This window comes from Phocoena sinus, chromosome 2 (genome assembly GCF_008692025.1).
Source record: "Phocoena sinus isolate mPhoSin1 chromosome 2, mPhoSin1.pri, whole genome shotgun sequence".
NCBI classification, from domain to species: Eukaryota; Metazoa; Chordata; class Mammalia; order Artiodactyla; family Phocoenidae; genus Phocoena; species Phocoena sinus.
The window spans coordinates 145310779-145336089 of record NC_045764.1 but is presented as its reverse complement, the minus strand read 5'-3'; the positions used below and the strand labels follow the sequence as shown (position 1 = coordinate 145336089).

The window sequence follows — 25311 nt, the reverse complement described above, 5'->3', positions numbered from 1 at the left end:
ACCAACATGTGGAATCTAAAAAATACCACAAACTAGTGAATATAACAGAAAGAAGCAGACTCACAGAGAACAAACTAGTGGTTACCAGCGGGGAGAGGGAAGTGGGAGGGGCAATATAGGGGTAGGAGGAAAAAAGGGGGTTATTTTGGGATTATATGAAATCATGTGTGTGAAACTTTTGAAAACTGCAAAGTATTATAGAATATAAAGAATCTTTCATTCAATTTAAAAAAAGGAATATGAACAGAGTCCCTCATGAAAGGACAGCCCCTCAAACCTGCACTCTGGACAGATAAAGGACCCAAGTTCACATTATCCTTGAAAAAGGAAACCCTCAGCCAAGAAACTAAAACTAAAATGCTTAGAATTGGTCAGTTCTGTTGGAACCAGGCAGAGCTGATCATAAAACTGTTTTACCATGCAATGGTAAAACTGTTTTATCATGCAATGGTAAAACTGTTTTATCATGCAGGAAACATGCAGGACTCCCACAGAAGATCACTCCCTAGAAGAGTGCTCACAAACGAATGAAAACAAAACAAAACCCAAAACCCTAAAATCAATAATAATAGCTCACAGAGCCAGCAAAAAAATATCTATAACTGAGATCTGAAAGAGACTTCAAAGTAACAACCAGGGAAATTCAGGAAAATAAAATCCCAAACATGAACAGGAGGCAACAAAAATAATTTCTAGGTATGAAAAATATCTGTTAAAAATTTTTAAAAACTCAACAGACAGGTTAAACAGCAGATCAGACATACAGAGAGAGAGAAAAAATTACCGAATTGAGGATAAATCTGAGGAAGTCACCCAGAACACATCACAGAGATAAAGAGGTAGAAAATATAAGAACAGAGACACAGAGGATGGATTGAGAAACTCAATATCCACATAATGAAGATCTGGAAGATGAAGGAGGTCAGATTTGGTACAGTTCTCTGAGTCCCAAGTTGGAGAAATTAAATATATCCAGAGAAAGACTTGTATAAGAATATTCATTACAGCTGTATTCATAACAGCCCCAAACTGGAAACAGCCCTAGTGGTATATCTATATGGAATGCTAACCAGCAATAAAAAGGAACTTATTACTGATACATGCAATCTGGATGAATCTCAAATAACATTAGACCGAGTGAAAGAAGCCAGATATAAAAGAGATACTGTATAATTCTATTTATATAAAGTTCTAGAACAGCTAAAACTAATCTATGGTAGAAAAAAATATGAACAATAGTTGCCTCTGGGAGAGGTGGGTACAGGGAAGAGACATTTAAGCTGAGCACTGAATGACAAAAAAAGCCAGATATGACAAATTCTAAGGAAGAGCATTTCAGGCATGAAGGAACTTTCTGGAACTGTGGTAAAGTTTCATGTCTTGATGGAGGCTTGGGTTACACAAGTGTATGCAATTGTCAAAATTCAGGGATATTTCTGATTTTTCTCCTGTTGGCCCAACTAAAGAATTAATGACTGCTGGTTCATTCATTGTCTATCTTTCCCACTAGAATGTAAACCTCATGAAAATAGGGACCTTAACTGGTTTCTTCATTTATATATAAGTATCTCCAGCAAGTAGCACAGAACTGATAACAATAAATATTTATTGAATGAATAAAACTCAATTCAAGGTACTATATGTTAACATTTTATGATAAATATTTTTTAAATAAATAAATAAATTTATTTATTTTTGGCTGCATTGGGTTTTCGTTGCTGCGCGCGGGCTTTCTCTAGTTGCGGCGAGCGGGGGTTACTCTTCATTGTGGTGCACAGGTTTCTCATTGCAGTGGCTTCTCTTGTTGCGGAGCACAGGCTCTAGGCACGTGGGCTTCAGTAGTTGTGGCTTGCAGGCTCAATAGTTGTGGCTCGCAGGCTCTAGAGCACAGGCTCAGTAGTTGTGGCACACGGGTTTAGTTGCTCCATGGCATGTGAGATCTTCCCAGACCAGGGCTCAAACCCGTATCCCCTGCATTGGCAGGCGGATTCTTAACCACTGCACCACCAGGGAAGTCCTATGATAAATATTTCTAATTCAATTATGAAAATTACAAAAATCCGTTTATTCATGTGAAACAAATTTTTTTCCCCCTTATTGAGGCTTCATACTATAAAGAAGCAGTATGGGGCTTCCCTGGTGGCACAGTGGTTGAGAATCCACCTGCCAATGCAGGGGACACGGGTTCGAGCCCTGGTCCCAGAAGATCCCACATGCCGCGGAGCAACTAGGCCCGTGAGCCACAACTACTGAGCCTGCGCGTCTGGAGCCTGTGCTCCGCAACGAGAGGCCGCGACAGTGAGAGGCCCGCGCACCGCGATGAAGAGTGGCCGCTGCTCGCCGCAACTAGAGAAAGCCCTCGCACAGAAACGAAGACCGAACACGGCCAAAAATTAAAAAAAAAAAAAAAAATTAAAAAAAAAAAAAAAAGAAGCAGTATGGTTCAATACTGGGTTAGGAGTGAGAAAAATCAAATCTTGTGTTATAGACTGAATGTTTGTGTCCCTCTGAAATTCATGTGGAAATCACAACCCTAAATTTTTGGTATTAAAAAGTGGGGCCTTTGGAAGGTAATTAGGATCAGATGAGGTCAAAAGGGTGGCACCCTCGTGACTGGGATTAGTGCCCTTAAAAAGTCACACGAGACCTTGCTTCTCTCTGACCTCTGCCATAAAAGGATACAATAAGATGTTGTTGGCAGTCTGCAGCCCAGAAGAGAACTCTCATCAGGACTCAACCATGCTGGCAATCTGATCTCAGACTTCTAGCCTCCAGAACTGTGAGAACTGCTGTCTATAAACCACCCAGTCTGTGGTATTCTATTACAGCAGCCCAAACAGATTAAAACACCTGCTAAGGACTTGCTTGGGGATCCAAAGCTTTCAGTGCTTCACTATCTTCAGTGACTGAAAGGATCTGCCATTCTTTAAAAAACAAAATTGTATAAAACAACAACATCAAACCGATAACAATGGTTACCTAAGGGTAGTAGGGTTATAAATAGTTTTGATTTTTCAAATTCTATACGAGTATGTATATATTCATAATTAGAAAAAAATAAGTTTTTTTAGTGGTGCTTTTTAGAGATAGGCAAAGTAAATATCCCACTTAACATTTAAGACATATGATTATATTCTTGAAATAAATCTCATTTTAATGAATTAAACAAATATGTTAAAATGTTTAGAGAATAGCATAAAGTAGAGGATAAAGTAGAGTCAAATATCCTGAGTTCAAATCCAGCCTCTGCCAATTGTTAGCTATATAAACTTGGGCAAATTACTGAACTTCTCTAAGCCTCAGTTTCCTCCTCAGTAAAATGGGAAGGATAGTACCTACCATGCAGGATTATTGTGAGACTTAGGTAAGATGATCAAAATACTCAGCATATTGGCTAGCACATTAGGGTTCAATAAATGTTAGCTATGACTACTACTGAGGTTCTATAAACCACAGAACTATTAAAGGAAAACAAAGAATCATAGAGTTAAAATTTAGAAGCCAAATTCAGCTCTCACACAATTCAAGATTTCTTTCCACGGTAATCCTGACAGATCATGACTTTATCTCTACTTGAATACATCCAGGAACAGAGTTCATCACCTTAAGAGGTAGTTTTTGTTGAAAAGTCCTTGCATTCTGTAAAAGTTCCCTACATAGAAACTGCTCTCTTTGATGTTCAGTCTGGCCTCTGAAATGACAAGTGTTTACTCCCTCCTTAGACCTTGTGAAATATGTGAAGATAGCTCTTATGACTCCCCTTAGTACATTTTACTTAACCCAATCAGCTTCCCGTGACCTAGTTTATAGACCACTTGCCATTATGGCCAGATCTTTCGGAATGGCTCCAAGCTTGTCAAGGTATCTCTTAAATGTGGCACCCAGGTCTGTATTCAAAACTTGAGACATGTTCTAATTGATGTGGACTACATTGGTACTATTACTTCCCAGGGTCTGGACCCTATATTTTATTAATGATGGATGAAATGATAGGTTTTTGAATAGCAGAATCACACCGACCCTCATAGAGTTTGTGGTAAATTAAAATTCACTGAAATCATATTGAGTTCCCCATTTTATATACTTGTAATTTATACGTTGCAGTTAAATCCAAAATTTTACATTTCTTTCTTCTAAATTTCCTCTTGTCTGCTTCAGCCAAACATTTTACCCTTTGAAATCGACTTTCATCTTGATTGTGCCTTCCCTCCCAACTTAAACATGTTTTTGTATAGAAAAGTGAATTTCTGTCTTCAAAGAAAATAACAGCATCTAACATGTTTTTATTAATTCATTTTTCAAATTTATTTTTGTATTTCAAACTATCTCCATGTTTAATAACACTAAAATGAGGTTACGTTACAGTAGAAAAGTTGAAAAAACAAAGTATTATTGATTTGCTTCCATTGAGAAGGGCTCCCTCAGATCTAGAATTCCCAGGCTATCAGGTTCCTACTTATTCTTTATCATGTGTGACCTGAGAAAAAGAAAGGCCTCACAGAGAAATTGAAGGAGCAAGTGGGGTACCTCCATATGAGGGAACTGTCGGCAACATTCAAAAAACTTACTAATTCATTTTTATATGGAGAGATTTTGTGTGGGTTTTTTCCTAGCCAAGGGATTCATTCAGCAAACATGTAAATAGCACTTTCAATAAACCAGACATTGTGTTAGACTTTGGGTAAAAAGAGTTAAATGGCACAAGCTGCTTTCAAAAATGCAGGATTCAGAAAAGGAGAAATGCATGTATTGAACAAGCTGCAATTTGGTGAGGAAACACCAACAACAGAAGCACACACAAGTACAGGGATGGCAAAGAGGGAAGAGTAAGGGGATTATTAAGAGAAACACTCGCTGAGAGGGATGAACACTGAGACTGGTACTGGTGTTAAAAAATGAGCAAACATTCTCCAGGTGCGCAAGGCAGAGGGAATAGCACGTAAGGACACAAAAGGCACGAAGCATCGTGGTACTCGTGAAAGAGTACAAGCAAATTTAACACATACTGCAAGTGTAAAATACCGAATTTTGAAGAATTACTCTTTAAAAAAAGTAAAAAATATCTTACTGATAATTTCTATATTGATATTTTAAGGTGACTTTTTTTTATTGTAGTAAAACATACATAACACAAAATTTACCATTTTAATCACTTTTAAGTGTAACATTCAGTAGCATAACTGCATTCACAAGGTTGTGCAACCATCACCACTATCCATTTCTAGAACTACTTCATCATCCCAAACAAACTCTGTACCCATTAAACAATAACTTTCCATTCCTCCCTCCCCCAACTCTTGGTAACCTCTATTATACTTTCTATCTTTATTAATTCCATATTGATTTTTTATATCTTTTTTTTTTTTTTGCCGTGCCACATGGCTTGCAGGATCTTAATTCCCTGACCAGGGATCAAACCTGTGCCCCCTGCACTGGAAGCGCAGAGTCCTAACCACTGGACTGCCAGGGAATTCCCGATTTTTTACATCTTACGTTGAAATAATATTTTGGATATACTGGGTTAAATAAAACCGGTTAAAATTAAGTTCACCTGTTTCTTTTTATACTTTTAATGTGGCTACTAGAAAGCTTTAAATGATTTATGGGGCTCACATTATATTTCTACTGGATAGCGCTGTGCTAGAGCCCAATGTGCAAGTAAGGAAACAGAGAGGGATGATGCGAGAAGGAGTAGATACAGGTCAAGTTGTGAGGAGCCTTCTATTACCCTGAAAGATAAAACCTTATAGGTAATGGAGAGCCAATAACAGACTTATAAGGGAAGTGACAAGTTCAGGCTCCTATTTCAAAGAACACCATGGTGGCAGTGTGGGTGCTGGACTGCAGGTGGGCAAGGCTAGAGGCAAGGAGACCTGTTAGAAGACTCACAATAGCACGGCCAAGAGGGAAAGAAGATCCAAATCAGGGCAGAAGAAGGCAGAATGGAAAAGAATAGCTCTTAACAGAATGGCAGTATTGGAATCACCTGGATTAGTAAACAAGTCACAACTTTTACAACTTAAAATTTTGAAAGTTTGATGAATATAAAATCAATAGCTTTCCATACCCATTATAACAATATGAAGAAAATCCCATAGCAATATAAGCTGTTTTAAAACTACAAGCCACATGTTTTTTGTTTTATTTATTTATTTAGTTAGTTAGTTGCTCCAGGTCTTACTTGCAGCACGTGGGGTCCTTAGTTGCAGCTCGAGCCCTCCTTAGTTGCAAACTCTTAGTTGCAGCATGCATGTGGGATCTAGTTCCCTGAACAGGAATCAAAACCAGGCCCCCTGCGTTGGGAGCACAGAGTCATAACCACTGTGCCACGAGGGAAGTCCCACAAGCCACATGTATTTAAACAACAACCACATGTACACACAAACAAACCTAGGTGTAAACTCAACAAGAAATGTTCAAGATCAATATGAAGAAAAACAGAAAGCTTTACTGAAGATACAGAAGAAGACTTGAAGAGCACAGATATATTATAGCAGCTGTCACTTACAGAGCACATATAATGTGCCAGGCTCTTTACATGCATACTCATGTATATTCATATATACATGACTCATTTAATCTTTTCAACAACTCTCTACAGAAGGTATGATAATTACCCTATTTTTCTTTAATAAACAAGAGATTGTTTTACTCAAATACTCAAAATAATGTAGTAAATCAAATGCAAACTTAATTTTTAAAAAAGTTTAAAAAAATGAACTGACAGCAGAAGCAAGAACTACAATCCTGCAGCCTGTGGAACACAAACCACATCACAGAAAGATAGACAAGATGAAAAGGCAGAGGGCTCTGCACCAGATGAAGGAATAAGATAAAACCCCAGATAAACAACTAAATGAAGTGGAGGTAGGCGACCCTCCAGAAAAAGAATTCAGAATAATGATAGTGAAGATGATCCAGGACCTCAGAAAAAGTATGGAGGCAAAGATCGAGAAGATGCAAGAAATGTTTAACAAAGACCTAGAAGAATTAAAGAACAAACACCTAGAAGAATTAAAGAACAAACAAACAGAGATGAACAATATAATAACTGAAATGAAAACTACACTAGAAGGAATCAATAGCAGAATAACTGAGGCAGAAGAACAGATAAGTGACCTGGAAGAGAGAATGGTGGAATTCACGGCCACAGAACAGAATAAAGAAAAAAGAATGAAAATAAATTAAGACAGCCTAAGGAACCTCTGGGACAACATCAAATGCAACAACATTCGCATTACAGGGGTTCCAGAAGGAGAAGAGAGAGAGATAGGACCTGAGAAAATATTTGAAGAGATTATAGTCAAAAAGTTCCCTAACTTGGGAAAAGAAATAGCCACCCAAGTCCAGGAAGTGCAGAGAGTCCCAGGCAGGATAAACCCAAGGAGAAACATGCTGAGACACATAGTAATCAAATTGACAAAAATTAAACACAAAGAAAAATTACTGAAAGCAAAAAGGGAAAAATGACAAATAACATACAAGGGAACTCCCACAAGGTTAACAGCTGATTTCTCAGCAGAAACTCTACAAGCCAGAAGGGAGTGGCATGATATATTTAAAGTGATGAAAGGGAAGAACCTACAATCAAGATTACTCTACCCAGCAAGGGATCTCATTCAGATTCCACAGAGAAATCAAAAGCTTTACAGACAAGCAAAAGCTAAGAGAATTCAGCACCACAAAACCAGCACTACAACAAATGCTAAAGGAACTTCTCTAAGAGGGAAACACAACAGAAGAAAAGGACCTAAAAATCAAACCCATAACAATTAAGAAAATGGTCATAGGAACATACATATCAATAATTACCTTAAACGTGAATGGATTAAGTGCTCCAACCAAAAGACACAGGCTTGCTGAATGGATACAAAAACAAGACCCATATATATGCTGTCTACAAGAGACCCACTTCAGACCTAGAGACACATACACACTGAAAGTGAGGGGATGGGAAAAGATATTACATGCAAATGAAATCAAAAGAAAGCTGGAGTAGCAATACTCATATCAGATAAAATAGACTTTAAAATAAAGAATGTTAAATGAGACAAGGAAGGACACTACATAATGATCAAGGGATCAATCCAAGAAGAAGATATAACAATTATAAATCTATATGCACCCAACATAGGAGCACCTCAATACATAAGGCAACTGCTAACAGCTATAAAAGAGGAAATAGACAGTAACACAATAATATTGGGGGACTTTAACACCTCACTTACACCAACAGACAGATCATCCAAACAGAAAATTAATAAGGAAACACAAGCTTTAAATGACACAATAGACCAGATAGATTTAATTGATAGTTATAGCACATTCCACCCAAAAAGAGCAGATTACACTTCTTCTTGAGTGCGCACAGAACATTCTCCAGGATAGATCACATCTTGGGTCACAAATCAAGCCTCAGTAAATTTAACAAAATTGAAATCATATCAAGCATCTTTTCTGACCACAACGCTATGAGATTAGAAATCAATTACAGGGGAAAAAAACCGTAAAAAACACAACACATGGAGGCTAAACAATACGTTACTAAATAACCAAGAGATCACTGAAGAAATCAAAGAGGAAATCAAAAAATACCTAGAGACAAATGAGAATGAAAACACGATGATCCACAACCTATGGGATGCAGCAAAAGCAGTTCTAAGAGAGAAGTTTATAGCAATACAAGCCTACCTCAAGAAACAAGAAAAATCTCAAATAAACAATCTAACCTTACGCCTAAAGGAACTAGAGAAAGAAGAACAAACAAAACCCAAAGTTAGCAGAAGGAAAGAAATCATAAAGATCAGATCAGAAATAAATGAAATAGAAACAAAGAAAACAATAGCAAAGATCAATAAAACTAAAAGCTGGTTCTCTGATAAGATAAACAAAATTGATAAACCATTAGCCAGACTCATCAAGAAAAAGAGGGAGAGGACTCAAATCAAGAATATTAGAAATGAAAAAGGAGAAGTTACAACAGACACCGCAGAAATACAAAGCATCCTAAGAGACTACTACAAGCAACTCTATGCCAATACAATGGGCAATGTGGAAGAAATGGACAAATTCTTAGAAAGGTATAACCTTCCAAGACTGAACCAGGAAGGAATACAAAATATGAACAGACCAATCACAAGTAATGAAATTGAAACTGTGATTTAAAATCTTCCAACAAACAAAAGTCCAGGACCCGATGGCTTCACAGGTGAATTCTATCAAACATTTAGAGAAGAGCTAACACCCATCCTTCTCAAACTATTCCAAAAAATTGCAGAGGAAGGAACACTCCCAAACTCATTCTATGAGGCCACCATCACCCTGATACCAAAACCAGACAAAGATAGTAGAGAAAAAGACAATTACAGACCAATATCACTGATTAATATATATGCAAAAATCCTCAACAAAATACCAGCAAACTGAATCCAACAACACATTAAAAGGATCATACACCATGAGCAAGTGGGATTTATCCCAGGGATGCAAGGATTCTTCTATATATGCAAATCAATCCATGTGATACACCACATTAACAAATTGAAGAAAAAAAACCATATGATCATCTCAACAGATGCAGAAAAAGCTTTTGACAAAATTCAACACAACTTATGATAAAAACTCTCCAGAAAGTGGGCATACAGGGAATCTACCTCAATATAATAAAGGCCATATACGACAAACCCACAGCAAACATCATTCTCAATGGTGAAAAACTGAAAGCATTTCCTCTAAGATCAGGAACAAGACAAGGATGTCCACTCTCACCACTATTATTCAACATAGTTTTGGAAGTCCTAGGCCTGGCAATCAGAGAAGAAAATGAAATAAAAGGAATACAAATTGGAAAGGAAGAAGTAAATCTGTCACTGTTGGCAGATGACATGATACTATACACAGAGAATCCTAAAGATGCCACCAGAAAACTACTAGAGCTAATCAATGAATTTGGTAAAGTTGCAGGATACAAAATAATGCACAGAAATCTCTTGCATTCCTATACACTAATGATGAAAAATCTAAAAGAGAAATTAAGGAAACACTCCCATTTACCATTGTAACAAAAAGAATAAAATACCTAGGAATAAATCTACCTAGGGAGACAAAAGACCTGTATGCAGAAAACTATAAGACACTGATGAAAGAAATTAAAGATTATAGAAACAGATGGAGAGATATACCATGTTCTTGGATTGGAAGAATCAATATTGGGGAAATGACTATACTACCCAAAGCAATCTACAGATTCAATGCAATCCTTATCAAATTACCAATGGCATTTTTTACAGAACTAGAACAAGAAATCTTAAAATTTTTATTTATTTATTTTTTTTGTGGTACGTGGGCCTCTCACTGTTGTGGCCTCTCCCATTGCAGAGCACAGGCTCCAGACGTGCAGGCTCAGCGGCCATGGCTCACAGGCCCAGCCGATCCGTGGTATGTGGGATCCTCCCAGACCGGGGCACGAACCCATATCCCCTGTATCAGCAGGTGGACTCCCAACCACTGCGCCAACAGGGAAGTCCAAAAATCTTAAAATTTGTATGGAGAAACAAAAGACCCCAAATAGCCAAAGCAGTCTTGAGGGAAAAAAACAGAGCTGGAGGAATCAGACTCCCTGACTTCAGACTATACTACAAAGCCACAGTAATCAAGACAATATGGTACTGGCACAAAAAGAGAAATACAGATCAATGGAACAGGATAGAAAGCCCAGAGAAAAACCCACACACCTATGGTCAACGAATCTATGACAAAGGAAGCAAGGATATACACTGGAGAAAAGACAGTCTCTTCAATAAGTGGTGCTGGGAAAACTGGACAGCGCATGTAAAAGAATGAAATTAGAACACTCCCTAACACCGTACACAAAAATAAACTCAAAATGGGTTAGAGACCTAAATGTAAGATGGGACACTATGAAACTCTTAGAGGAAAACATAGGAAGAACACTCTTTGACATAAATCCCAGCAAGATCTTTTCTGATCCCCCTCCTAGAGTAATGGAAATAAAAACAAAAAAACAAAGAAACAAAAAAATGAATTGACCATCAAAAAAGTGAAAAAACCCATGGAATGGGAGAAAATATTTGCTAGTCATAGATCTCATAAGGGCATGTATCTGGACTATATAAAAAACTCTTATGGGACTTCTCTGTTGGCGCAATGGTTAAGAATCTGTCTGTCAACGCAGGGACACGAGTTCAATCCCTGGTCCAGAAAGATTCCACATGCCATGCCATGGGACAACTAAGCCCATGTGCCACAACTACTGAGCCTGCTCTCTAGAGCCCACATGCCGCTACTACTGAGCCCACGTGCTGCAACTACTGAGCTGCATGCTGCAACTATTGAAGCCTACACGCCTAGAGCCCATGCTCTGCAACAAGAGAAGCCACCGCAATGAGAAGCCCGCGCACCACAACAGAGAGTAGCTCTTGCTCACTGCAACTAGAGAAAGCCCATGGGCAGCAAAGAAGAGCCAACACAGACCCCCAAAATTTTTTTAATAAAATAAATTTTAAAAACTCATAACTCAATAATAAAAAGACAAAGAAACCAATTTAAAACAGGCAAGAATCTGAATAGACATTTCTTCAAAGAAGATATACAAATGGCCAATAAGCACATGAAAAGATGCTCAACATCATTAGGTATTAGGGAAATGCAAATCAAAAGCACAATGAGATACTACTTCACACCCATGAGGATGGCTCTGATTAAAAAGACAGCTAATAAGTACTGGCAATAATATGGAGAAATTAGAACTCTCATACATTGCTGATGTTGACAGAAAATAGTACAGCTGCTTTGGAAGATAATCTGGGAGTTCCTCAAATGATTAAACATAGAGTTGCCGTATGACCTAGCAATTCCACTCCTAAGTATATATCCAAGAGGAATGAAAGCGCATGTCCGCCCAATAGTTCATAGCAGCATTATTCATAATAGCCAAAAACTGGAAACAAACCAAATGTCCATCAGCTCATGAATGGATAAATAAAATATAGCATATCCATAATGTTATGGGTTGAATTGTGTTCCCCCAAAAGATATGCTAAAAGTCCTCACCCCCATTACCTACAAATGTGACTTTATTTGGAAAAGGCCTTTGCATACCTAATTAAGTTAAAATGAGGTCCTGCTGGAGTAGAGTGGGCCCTTAATTCAATATAACTGGTGTCCTACATGAAGGGGAGAAGAGACGCAGAGACAGACTTGCACAGAGAGAATTACGATGTGAAGATAGACACTCTGGGATGAAGGCCATGTGAAGAAAACAGAGGCAGAAGTTGTAGTTACACAGTTGCAGCCAAGGAATGCCAAAGAATGCCAAGGATTGCTGGCAACCACCAGAAGCTAGAAAGAGGCAAGAAAGGATCCTCCCCTAGAGCCCTCAGAGAGAGCACAGTCCTGCTGACCCCTTGATTTTGGACTTTATAGCCTCCAGGGCTGTGAGAGAATACAGTTGTTATTTTAAGCCACCCAGTTTGTGTTACTTCAATACCGTATCCCTAGGAAACAAATACACCATATGATACAATTTTATTCACCAATAAAAAGGAATGAGTACTGACACATGCTACAACATGGGTGAACCTTGAAAACATTATGCTAAATGAAAGAAGCCAATCACAAAATACCACAAATTGTATGATTCCATTTATACAAAATATTTAGATCTATAAAGGCAGAAAGATTAGTGGCTCTCTAGGGCTAGGGTGCTGGGGAATGGGAAGGGGAGTGACTGCTAATAGGTATGGGATTCTTTGGGGGATGATAAAAATGTTCTAAATTTAGGTTGTAGTGGCTGCATAATTGTGAATATACTAAAAATCACTGAATTGTACACTTTAAACAACAAATTATGTGAATTACATCTCAATAAAGCCACTTAAAAAAAAAACTACTTGAGGACTTCCCTCGTGGCGCAGTGGTTAAGAATCCACCTGCCAGTGCAGGGACACGGGTTTGATCCCTGGTCCAGGAAGATCCCATGTGCCACGGAGCAATTAAGCCCATGCGTCACAACTACTGAGCCTGCACTCTAGAGCCTGTGAGCCGCAACTACTGAGCCCGTGTGCCACAACTACCGAGGCTGCGTGCCATAACTACTGAAGTCCCCGTGCCTAGAGCCCGTGCTCCACAACAAGAGAAGCCACTGCAATGAGAAGCCCATGCACCGCAATGAAGGGTAGCCCCTGCTCGCCACAACTAGAGAAAGCCCACACACAGCAACAAAGACCCAATGCAGCCAAAACAATACAAAACAAAACAAAAAAAAAAACAAAAAAAGTACTTGACAAGCTGATTCTAAAATTAATCTGGAAAATAAATTGTAAGACTACCACCAAAACACTGATTAAATAATGAGTATGTGAGCTGATAAAGTATATGACGTCTAATAAAATAACAATAAAAATAATCATGAGGACTATTTACACTACTAGATATCAAAGTATAATATATATTTGACATAGAATGTTATGGTATTGGTCCAGCAAAATAGAAAATTAGGACATAGAACAGAAGAGAGTCCAGAAACAGACACTATGTGGGTGAGAAATTAGTACATGATAAATGCGTCATTTTAGATTAGTGGGTCAAGAATGGACTGATATTCAGAGTGACATTGTTTGGAAAGAGTAAGGCACACACCATTTTCTCTCTCTCTCTCTCTCTCTCTCTCTCACACACACACACTCAAACACACTCACACAGGAATTAGAGAAAAACTCTACCATATAACAACTTACAGGAGAAAACATACTCATAAGAGAAAACTCTGCTTCAAGGTAGAACACGGTTTTTCAACCTCAGCACTACTGACATTTTAGGCCAGAAAAATTCTTTGTTATAGGGGCTTTTCTGTGCATTGTAGGATGTTTAACATCATCCCTGGCTTCTACCCACTAGATGACAACCAAAAAATGTCTCGTGACATTGCCAAGTTGCTCCTAGAAAGCAAAATAGCTCCCATTTGAGAACCACTGGGATAAGGAATGAAAGCCACAAAATACAAAACACACATAGTAAAAGACTGATACATTTAAACATAAAATTTACAACTTTTGTTCTACAAAGATGCTCTATGGTTAAAAGGTAAGTAACAACTTTAAAATGCAGTATGTTGGGAATAAATATTTCAAACATATATGAATGATAAAAGATTAATATCCTGAATATATAAAACACTACCATATATAAAAGACAACCCAAGGGCTTCCCTGGTGGCGCAGTGGCTGGGAGTCCGCCTGCCGATGCGGGGGGCGCGGGTTCGTGTCCCGGTCCGGGAGGATCCCACGTGCCGTGGAGCGGCTGGCCCTGTGAGCCATGGCCGCTGAGCCTGCGCGTCCGGAGCCTGTGCTCCGCGACGGGAGAGGCCACAACAGTGAGAGGCCCGCGTACCGCAAAAAAAAAAAAAAAAAAAGACAACCCAATAGAAATGAGACATTTCTCAAAAGAGGTAATACAAACAGCCAACAATCATGAAGAGATGCTCAATCTCACCAATGACTAGGGAAATACAAATTAAAACACCAAATTAGAGTCATTTTCCACCCATCAGGTTGGCAAAAGTAAAAAAGACTGATACCATCAAGTGTTTAAAAGAGCTGGGGAAATAGGTATGATTATACACTGTTGGGCAGTTTGGCATTAAACGTCCACACCCTCCTACCCACTGATTCCACCTGCAGGTTTCTATCCTTGACAAACGCTCACACAAGCACACAGACGCAGGTGTAAGGATATTCTCTGCGACACTGTGCCTAATGGTGAAAAACTGTAAGCAACCTATGGTATCTCACATACAATGGGATCTTAACACACTCTGAAATGTACAGAGCAGGTAGAACGAATACGCTAGATGTCTACATATTGACAAAGAGAAAGTTCCAAGACCCTAGTTGTTGAAGAGGTACAATATGCCACATTTGTAAAAGTTTAACACAAAACCTTACATACTTATATGTACAAACACATATCAATAAATGTAAAGACAAAGAAATAGAAAAAACACCCCAAACTGATAACAGTTTTTACCTGGGGTCAAGAGATTAAAGAAGAAAAGATGGAGATGTAAAGAGATAGGTCAAAGAGGATCTATTTTAAATTTCTGATATGATTGTATGCATGGACTACAACCAAAATAAATACAGAATAAATACATTTTTTAAAACAAACTCAACTTGACCAAAATTTATAATTCCTTCCCCTTCTTAAACCTCTTTTCTCTCGTACCTCGTAACTTCGATATTAACAAAACCTTTCAGTACTGTTCTTTCTACCCTTGCAATGAAACTAAAAAAATACGTTATAGTGTTTTCAAGGAATGGGTATCTAAGGGAGTTTGCGTCCATTAATATATTAAAAGTTTATAAAGGTTTGGGTTTCGTTTATATTTAAACGAGCAGATATCAATTTTGTAATAAATAATCATTAACGTTCTGGTTCTGCTCTATTCCAGGGATGCGAAAAGGGAAGGAGGTGGCTCCCAGCAAGGCCCGGAGCAACGGGTGTGGTCTGAGAGGAAAGAGGCGGTAACAATGGGGGCGGGGGACGAATGGAGGGGACCAAACTGTAACTGTGGACGCGTGCAACACGCAGCGCCCAAGCAGTTGCCAGGTGCTGCGAGCGGTGCCTAAGAATTGGGTCAAGAAGCCACGAAGGCGAGGGGCGGGTGGTGGTGGGGTGAATTGGGAGACGGGGATTGACATATATGCACTAATATGTATAAAATGGATAACATAAGCACTTGCTGTATAAAAAATAAATTAAATTAAAATTTAAAAAAAAGAAGCCACGAAGGTTTGGTATATACTCCTATAGAGAGCAAAAGGGGGTCCGAGGAGGCGCCGAGGGAAGGGCGTGGGAGGCCGCGGACCGAGATGACAGCCCTCGGAGCGCACCTGGGTGCTGAACCGCCCCCGCAACGGGCGAGCGGGGCGGGGAGAGGGGCAGGGCCAAGTCGCTTGGGGAAAACGAGGTCCCCGCAAGCAGTCGCCCCCGCACACGGTGACATCGCCAGCTTCCTGAGCCCTCTCCTCAATCCGCGCTGGAAACCCCCTCCGCTACTCGCACAAGTCTGGAGAAGAGCCTCGCCCGCCCCTGATCCTCGCTTACCTGCGGCCCTGGACCCCACCGGGAACACCTGCGGCGCCTCACATTGAAGACCTGGAACCTCTGTGGCCACCTGCGCGCACCCACCCGGATCCACTAGGACCGAAACCACTTCCGGTCCTGTGACGGGCTGAAGGGACAACCCCAGTCAGGGTGTACAAATGGACGACGCCATCTTGTACGGAAGCAGTTGGGGGCAGGTGGTGCCTCCCGAGTTTCTCCACTGCTGAACAAAAGATTTGTTAAAATTGGAAAACCTTAACATCTTTTCAGATAAGTGGTGTTTTTGTTTTTGTTTCCAGGTGATATTTTTGTTTGTTTTGGTTTTAAAGAAAGAAGCCTCTGGAACCCTTACAAATGCAATCTGGGACATCTAACTGTCCTTACTAATTAGCTCCAGGAATGTTTCTCCACTGCATAGATATTCTTAACTGTTAAATGATGAAGGTAAATAGAAGAGACACTTGTTTAAATAATGTATTCCTCATTAGCAGCACATTTTATACTATAGCCATTATAATAATTTATCCCATCTTTTATAACAATAACCACAATACCTTCCATTTATATTTAAAAACTTTCATTCACCCAGTCTTTATCAGCAACTGTTATTTGTGAGGCAGCTAATGTGTGCTATGTGCTGTTGCTTTGTCATAGAATGTGTAAAATAGGAGAAATGAGACGTGCATAAACAGTATAAGGGATAATAATAGCCGCCATTTGATGACTGTGATCACAGTGTGCTAGGAACTTTGCAAAATGTTTTACATATTTTGCCTCATTTAATATTCATAACCTCATGAGACAGTAGTATTATTAGTACCTCATCACCAACCCATCTGAAGAATGTCCACGAGCTGATCACTCACACCCACAACCCCTTTCCCACACCCTGTCTTTAAAAACCTTTCCCTGGGGCTTCCCTGGTGGCGCAGTGGTTGAGAGTCCTCCTGCCGATGCAGGGGATACCGGTTCGTGCCCCGGTCCGGGAGGATCCCGCATGCCACGGAGTGGCTGGGCCCGTGAACCATGGCCGCTGGGCCTGCGCGTCCGGAGCCTGTGCTCCGCAATGGGAGAGGCCACAACAGTGAGAGGCCCGCATACCGCAAAAAAAAAAAAAAAAAAAAAAACCTTTCCCTGAAAGCCATCAGGAAGTTCAGCTCTTTTGAGCCCTAGCTGCCTGGACCCTTGCTTGGTGTCTTGCAATAAATGCTGCACTTTCCTACACCACAATCCAGTGTCAGTAGATTGGCTTTACTATGCGCAGGTGAGCGGACCCAAGTATGGTTGGGTAACAAATGTAGTGATTATTCTTAGTGGAGCAGTGACTCTGGAAGAGAACATGGGGAGGTTCTTGAAGTGCTAATAATGTTCTGTTTCTTAATCTGAGTGCTGGTTTACATGTGTGTTCAGGTTGCATATTTATGTTGGTTTTCTGAATGCATACATACATCAATAAAAAGTGATGGGTTTTTGGGGGGGGTTTCTTTGGGTTTTTTTTTTTAATGAAAATAAAGGAGTGAAAAGTTTATAAGCCCAAAGAAGAAAAAGAACAGGAGAAGCAATAATAGCAGCCAAACAAATATCAGTATAATTTTAGAGGACAGAAATTATTAGAATGGAAGGATATATCATTTGAGGGATCCCATAATAAACTGTCTACATCCATAAGCAATCACCCTACATTTAAGGCCCAGTCAACAAGCCCCATCTATGCATAAATAATTTCCAGTCAACTTTTTAGTACTCACTCTGTCTTAGTCCCTTTGGACTGTAATAACAAAATACCATTGACTGGGTAGCTTGTAAACAACAGAAATTTATTTCTCACAGTCCATGATCTATGTGCTGACAGATTTATTGTCTGGTGAGTGCCTACTTCCTGGTTTATAGACAGCTGTCTTTTCACTGTGTCCTCACTTAACCAAGGGTAGGGAGCTCTCTTGGGCTTTCTTTTTTTTTTTTTTTTTTACAGACCACACAGCATGTGGGATCTGAGTTCCCCAACCAGGGATTGAACCTGCATCCCCTGCATTGGAAGGATGCAGTCTTAATCACTGGGAAGTCCTCTTGGGCCTCTTTTATAAGGCACTAATCCCAATCATGAGGGCTCCACCCTCATGACCTAATCACTTCTCAAAGGCCTCTGCCTCCTGATACCATTATGTTGGGAGTTAGTTTTCAACATATGAATTTTGAAGGGACACAAAACATTCAGCCTATAGCACTCTTAAATATGAAAAGACATCCAAGACTCACCAGTGATTGCAGGATTGTCTCCAACACTATTAATTAACATTTACTAAGGAACATGTATAAACTCTACACCCAGTATTTTAAGCACACACATACTTTAAAAACAAAGATTTAAGAAAATTAATTTTAATTTAGGCCATTGAGCAACTTTCTACATACTGAAAAAAAAATGCTATCATACGGATCTCATTTTCTGACCACATTACAATTAAGTTAGAAATCAGTAATAAAATGATTGTTTTTAAAACTCCATATATTTGGAGAATTTGGTTTTTTTTTTCTGGTACACGGGCCTCCCACTGTTGTGGCCTCTCCAGTTGCAGAGCACAGGCTCCAGACGTGCAGGCTTAGCGGCCATGGCTCACAGGCCCAGCCGCTCCGCGGCATGTGGGATCTTCCCGGACTGGGGCATGAACCCTGTCCCCTGCATCGGCAGGCGGACTCTCAACCACTGCACCACCAGGGAAGCCCCTGGAGAATTTTTTTTTAAAAAAATCTTAGTAATTTAAAGCTCAGAAAAGAAATCCCAATGGAAATTTATAATATTAGATTTGAGAATAATAAATACTATACCTATATGAAAATTTATAGGATTCATGTAAATTGATAACGTTATATGCTTTTTACACTAGAAAATAAGAAAGACTAAAAATCAATTACATAAGTGATCAGGTAATACATTAGAAAAAAACAAAAGAATACATCCAAAATACTAGAAGGAAGAGGATAACAAAAATCAGAGAATAAATTAATATAATAGAAAAAGATGTTATTCATATGGCCAACAAAACTAAGGTTAGATCTTTGAAAACACTAATGAAAAAAGTTCTGTGAGATTGATCCAGATAGAAGAGAAATAACAACAAATAAATAATACTAGGATTAGAAGGGGGAACATAACAAAATACAGCAGAGATATAAGAAATTAGAAAATATAATGAATGACTTTATGCCAAAAATTTATTAGACAAGAGAATGAAAAGACAAAACACAGACTTGGAGGAAATATCTGCAAAACATATCTAATAAAGGACTGTTATACAGAATACAGAGAGAACTTTTGAAACTCAACAACCCAATTAAAAAGTGAGCAAAAGATCTGAATAGGCGTTTCAAAGAAGTTATATGATATCCAAAATAAGCATGTGAAAAGATGTTCAACATTATATGTTATTAGGGAATTGTAAACTAAAACAATAATGGGATACCAGTATTTCATTAATTCTGTAAATTCTGTTAGAATGGCTAAAATCCAAACACTACAGTGCCAAGTGCTGACAAGGATATGGAGCAACGGGAACTCTCATTCATTGCTGGCTGGAATGCAAAATGGTACAGCCACTTCTGAAGATACTTTGTCAGTTCCTTAACAAAGCTAAACATAGTTTTGCCATACAATCCAGCAATCATGCTCCTAGGTATTTACACAAATGAGTTGAAAACTTAATCCACACAAAAACTTGAACACAAATGTTTATAGCAGCTTTAGTCATAAATTGAAATAACCAAGACGTTCTTCAATAGGTGAATAGATAACAAAACTGTATTACATTCATACAATGGAATATTATTCAGTGATAAAAAGAAATTAGCTATCAACCCATAAGAAGACGTGGAGGAACCTTAAATGCATATTGCTAAGTGAAAGAAGCCAGTCTGAGAAGGGTACATACTGTGTGATTCCAACTATATGATATTCTGGAAAAGGCAAAACTATGATGACAGTAAAACGATCAGTGGTTGCCAGAGGTTCCTGGGGAGGAAGAGAGGGGTGTATAGGTGGAGCACAGAGGGATTTTAGGCCAGTGAATCTATTCTGTATGATACTGTCATGGTGGATACATGACATTATGCATGTATTAAAACCCATAGAACTGTGCAGCACAAGGAGAAAATCCTAAACTATGGACTTTAGTTAGTAATAATGCATCAATATTGGTTCATCAATTGTAACAAACATACCACACCAGTGGAAGATGTTAACAGAAACTGTGCCTGTGTGGCAAGGCGGGGGGATATGGGGGGAAGGCATATGGGAACTCGTGCTTTATGTTAGAATTTTCTCTGAACCTAAATCTGCTCTAGTAATAAAGTCAATTAACTACAAAAAAAAAAAAAGAGAGAGAGAGAGATCATGCTGTGAACTGCTTGATTTATCTAAAAATGGCTTATTCATTTATTTATTGATTCCAAGGACAACTTAATGCCAAGCATTAGGACATCATGTACAGAAAATTTAAGAGGAACTGTGGCAGAAGTGCTAGTGGCCTACCCAATATCCATTCTCCTCTCTACTTAGTAACAGAAGTCAGGGTATTAAATGCACTAAAAAAAATGCATTTTTCTGTCTCCATTGTGAATAATTATGGTAGCCATGTGACTACGTTCTGGCCAATGAGGTATAAACAAGTTTTTGCATTGGACTTTGGGTAAAGTTACTAAAAAGGGGGCGTTTTTTGGTGGTTTTTTTTTTTTTTTTTTTTTGCCTTTTTGTCATTACCCTTCTACTTCTTTCTTGCTGAGACTAGGACCTGATGGCTGGCACTCCACAGCCCTCTGCCACTGCAGTGGCACCTTGAAGATGGAAGCCAGGTACCTAGAAAGGTGGAGTGGAAAGGAGGAAGAAGCCTGGACCCCTGATTCCCTCTATAGTCTGTACTAACCCTGAACTACCTACCTCTGGACTTCTTTTACATGAGAAAATAAATTAATTTTTTTTAAGCCATGCAGTCAAGTCTTTGTTACTAGCAATAGAACCCAATCCCTAAGTGATACAGGACATGAAAGATACTAATAATGAATGCATGCCACCCAGGTCAACTTAAACCTGCTGAATACAGTGCCCAGGAGATGTACAATAAAGGTGGATACCCTGGGCTTCCCTGGTGGCGCAGTGGTTGAGAATCTATCTGCCTGCCGATGCAGGGGACACGGGTTCGTGCCCCGGTCCGGGAAGATCCCACATGCCACGGAGCGGCTAGGCCCGTGAGCCATGGCCACTAAGCCTGCGCGTCCGGAGCCTGTGCTCCGCAACGGGAGAGGCCACAACAGTGACAGGCCCGCGTACCGCAAAAAAAACAGTGGATACCCTTTACTGGATTTGTTTAGTGTCTTGAAGATAAAGGTCAAAACTTTGAGGAACCACTAAATAGCCTCTTTCTGAATATCCTATTTCCTTCCATTGAAATTCTATTGCTCCTTTCTGCCTGCTGGTCACATCTATAAACTTTTGTAATATTATTAGGTACTATACAGATTATAAAAATATGTAGCTATGCACTCAAGAAGCTTACAAGCTAGTTGGAAACACAAAAAGACTATTTGTGAGCAAGTGAGAAAAGGTATCCTTTTTTGGTGATTTAGAGAATCAGAACTTTTTTTTTCTCTTAAGGAGCTGGAATGAGACTACCTCTTGGGAAAGATGCCTGAATTCATTTAGAAGAAATTCATGAAGCCTCCTTAGAGTGAGGGTGAGACACATACATCCCCCGGTGAGACAAGTTCATCTAACAATAGGGGTTGAAAGACTGAAAGGCTGAATCTTCCTGGGAGAAAGACACCTTGGAGGAGACACTTTGGGAGAGAAAGAGTGTTTAAAGTGTTCTGGGATGTGAGTTTAAGTTCTTTATGCGGGGTCATGGGGGCGTGCATGTTATGCAACTTCATCTTCTCTCCCTCCTATGTAGGTTTCCCTTAAGTCTATATTGTTCTCTAATGCTTTTGTTCCAGTAGATTCTTTGGAGGACTTTGAATAGGTGTTGAATTTTGCATCCAGGTTTGCAAGAGGAAAAGACAAAGGTTATTTTGGGTTTTCTGGAGCTGGGGGAAAAGTGTAGACTCTGGCCTCTAGATCACAGAGAAAAGAGCACAGAGAGAGAACTCCAGTTAAAGGTGACGGACTGAGCCACATATAAGTCCACTTCCTCCTGAAATCCCTCTTAAAAAATGGGAAAACACAAAGCTTCAAGGTAAAAAGATATAGAAAAAGATGAAGGCCACCCAAATGAGAAAAAACAGAAGCTATTTACTCAGAACTTGCTGTGGCAGGGAGTCAGCCACCATCACTTCTGTTTGGCAAAGACTCAAAGGCAGGCAGAGAAATGGGAAATCTTTATAGTGAAAACAAGGGAAGGCTTTAGATATTCTCTGAATGGAGTTCATTGTCATGGGGAAGCTAGGGATATGCTAAATGGAAGCCAGGCTTCTTCTGTGATTGTTTTGGCTTTCTCTGTTTGGTCCTGTGTTGGAAGTGGGGGCAAGATATAAGGAAGCTGACTCACTGACACTTCTGGGCTGACTGCCCCAGAGGCTGGTTGCCTGCCGTGGAGATTAGGGGTCAGTGTTCTATTGTCATACGTGGTATGGCTATTTGTCCATTTGTATACTCAGTCTCTCACGGAACAGGACATAAAATCACTAACATTTTGGAAGCTGGAAAGCAGAAGGATGGTGGGAACTGACTTAGCAGACTCATCATCTGTCAAAGGACAGGCTAAGAGCAAGCCTGCTTTGTCCCGGAGAACCACCAAAAGACTCTAGAATTGGCAGCACCAGGTACCTCAAGAAGCAGGTAAAAGTTGGGACTAAAAGCACAATAATTGGTTAAAAGTCTACTTTGGAAGCAGACCACCAGCTCCTCCCTAGTTCCCAAGTCACTCCCCTACGGGCCCCTGCAGAAGGTTTAGGATTGATTTCCTGGAGAGGGTAGAGGTTATGTTATCTAGTTAAGGATAGGGGTGCCATGCTAATAATATGAGAATTCAGTGAAAATCACTTCTTTTGAGACTCCTGCATCACTCTCTCACATCAGCAACCAACGTTAGAAGCCAAGTGTTGAAGAAAAATTCTCAGATAATTTTGATATGAGCATGTATCAAAATTTCATTATCATCTTGCAATAAGGAAGAAGCTCTGTAGTAGGATATGGGAGAAAGTGTGAAATACTTTTAAATGAACCGAAAGATTACTGGGAAATTGGAAACTATGCATTGTTTTAAATATACTCTTGCCACTTAGATTCTATGGGATTTATGCCTTTTACTGACTTTGAACTGTTTTACAAAACTGAAGAGATATAAGCTAATTTGTAAAAAAAAAAAACCTAATAGTAATGCAAATAATTATTGTCTTTATATTTGCAAACAAATTCTGTTAGGTGAAGCTTCTATTGACGTCCCTGCCCCCCCACACCCTCCAATAAGCGAGCTTTGCATCTATTAAGAAAATTGGTTTCAACATTTCCCATGGGCTTAGATACTTGTCTGGTCTTTGGATGTTCCTTTGAACTGATTGTAACATCTTTTCCAATTCCCTCATTAATTAATGAGTTAAATTAAATCTTTGACACATTCATTTCATATCTGTACCTATCATGATTTTTTTAAAACTATTATCCTTTAAGAAGTTAAATTCAAAGATTTACTTTTGGTAGGGATATCTGAGAGGAAGAGATTGGTTAGAAAATCATTTTAGAGTAGATACAAAAAAGAAAAGTATATTTGGTAAAACTCACTATACTCTTAACTGAAGGGTGAGTGGGTGCATAACTGGTTTCTCAGAAGTTATAATCCCATTAGTTGTGAGCATTTAATCAGTAATTCTGATTTCTTCCTGGAAAGAGGCTGTAAATTACATTACGCAAAAATTGCATCTCGGTCCTAGTTTGGACTTTTTTCTTTTACAGATGATGATTCCCAAATCTCCAGTCCAAAGCTGTGTCTCTAAATACTTATTATACCAATGCTACTCAAAATACTGGGCTGAAATGAGCAAATGACCTTGCTATGGAATGTAAATCAGCATTCTGCTTCCTTCACTGAAAAATCTTCCAACAAAAATGTGAAGGGAACTTAACATTGTGCTTGCTGACATAGGTAGTTTATACTTTGGCACAAGCTTTTATCTTGTTGAGGATTGATAAAAACAGATTGCACATAATGGTGGTATGTACCAAAAATGGAATATTATTCAGCCTTAGAAAGGAATTAAATTATAATACATGCTTTGAATACATCATGCTAAGTGAATAATCCTAACACAAAAGGACAAATAACGTATGATTTCACTTATACGAAGTAGCTAGAACAGTCAGATTCATGGTGGTGGCCAGGGGCTGGGTGAAGGAGGAATGAGGAGTCATTGTTTAATGGTACAGAGTTTCAGTTTAGGATGATGAAAAAGTTCTGGAGCTAGATAGTGATGACAATCGCAAAGCAATATGAATGTAATATAACTAATGCCACAGAACTGTATACTTAAAAATGGTTAAAATGGTCAATTTTATATATTTATTTACCTGCCACAATTGACAACATGATTAAAATGATAAATTTTATCTTGTGTATTTTGCCACAATTTTTTAAAATTGCATACTAGCTAATCCAGAGACGACACTTTGAATTATACTACATTAGACTCCAGGTTTCTCCAACTAAATTTATCAATCCCAACAGATTTTTTCACTCACTACAAGCTACCTCCTCTCTACTCCCCACTCCACATATATTCTACCTCTTTTTCCACTATTCCTTTTGTTACTAATACTAGAAACCTGTGAAATATTCTAGGCTCCTTCCTCTCCATCATCTTTTTGTATGTAATCTAATAATGGTTGTCTAACTATGCTGATTGTCAAGAAATTGTTCCTCAGCTTCAAACCCTCCGACCTCTGCTCTCTCTTCTGGTGCTAGGCTAGGTCTCTGCAATTCACATATTTCCTTTGCCAGCCTGGCTCTCCGTTAGGTTCTGCCAATAGTGGGAGATCAGAGACAGAAATAAGGGAGAAAGGACTTGCTCCTTCCTGTTCACTTCCGGTTTCTATCAGTGTCACCCAGGCAACAGTTCTTCATGCCAGCAGCAGCGGTTGGTTCCAGCTTTGGACTTCTTTCCATATTCCCAGAAGGAGGCTTATCACATTCCTCAGAGATACCAGTA

General features: G+C 39.2%; 1 protein-coding gene across 2 annotated transcripts in view; it reads right to left on the bottom strand.

The window, feature by feature from the left end:
- EXD2 (exonuclease 3'-5' domain containing 2) overlaps positions 1–25311 on the bottom strand; it is a 97510-nt gene that overhangs the window by 45896 nt on the left and 26303 nt on the right. Inside the window, exon 1 of one of the 2 annotated variants that reach the window (XM_032623681.1) lies at positions 16126–16224. The exons of the other annotated variant lie outside the window; for it this stretch is intronic. The gene's annotated coding sequence lies outside the window, so the exon portion shown is untranslated. Of the gene's footprint in view, positions 1–16125; positions 16225–25311 lie in introns of those variants that run through there. 2 annotated transcript variants of the gene reach the window in all.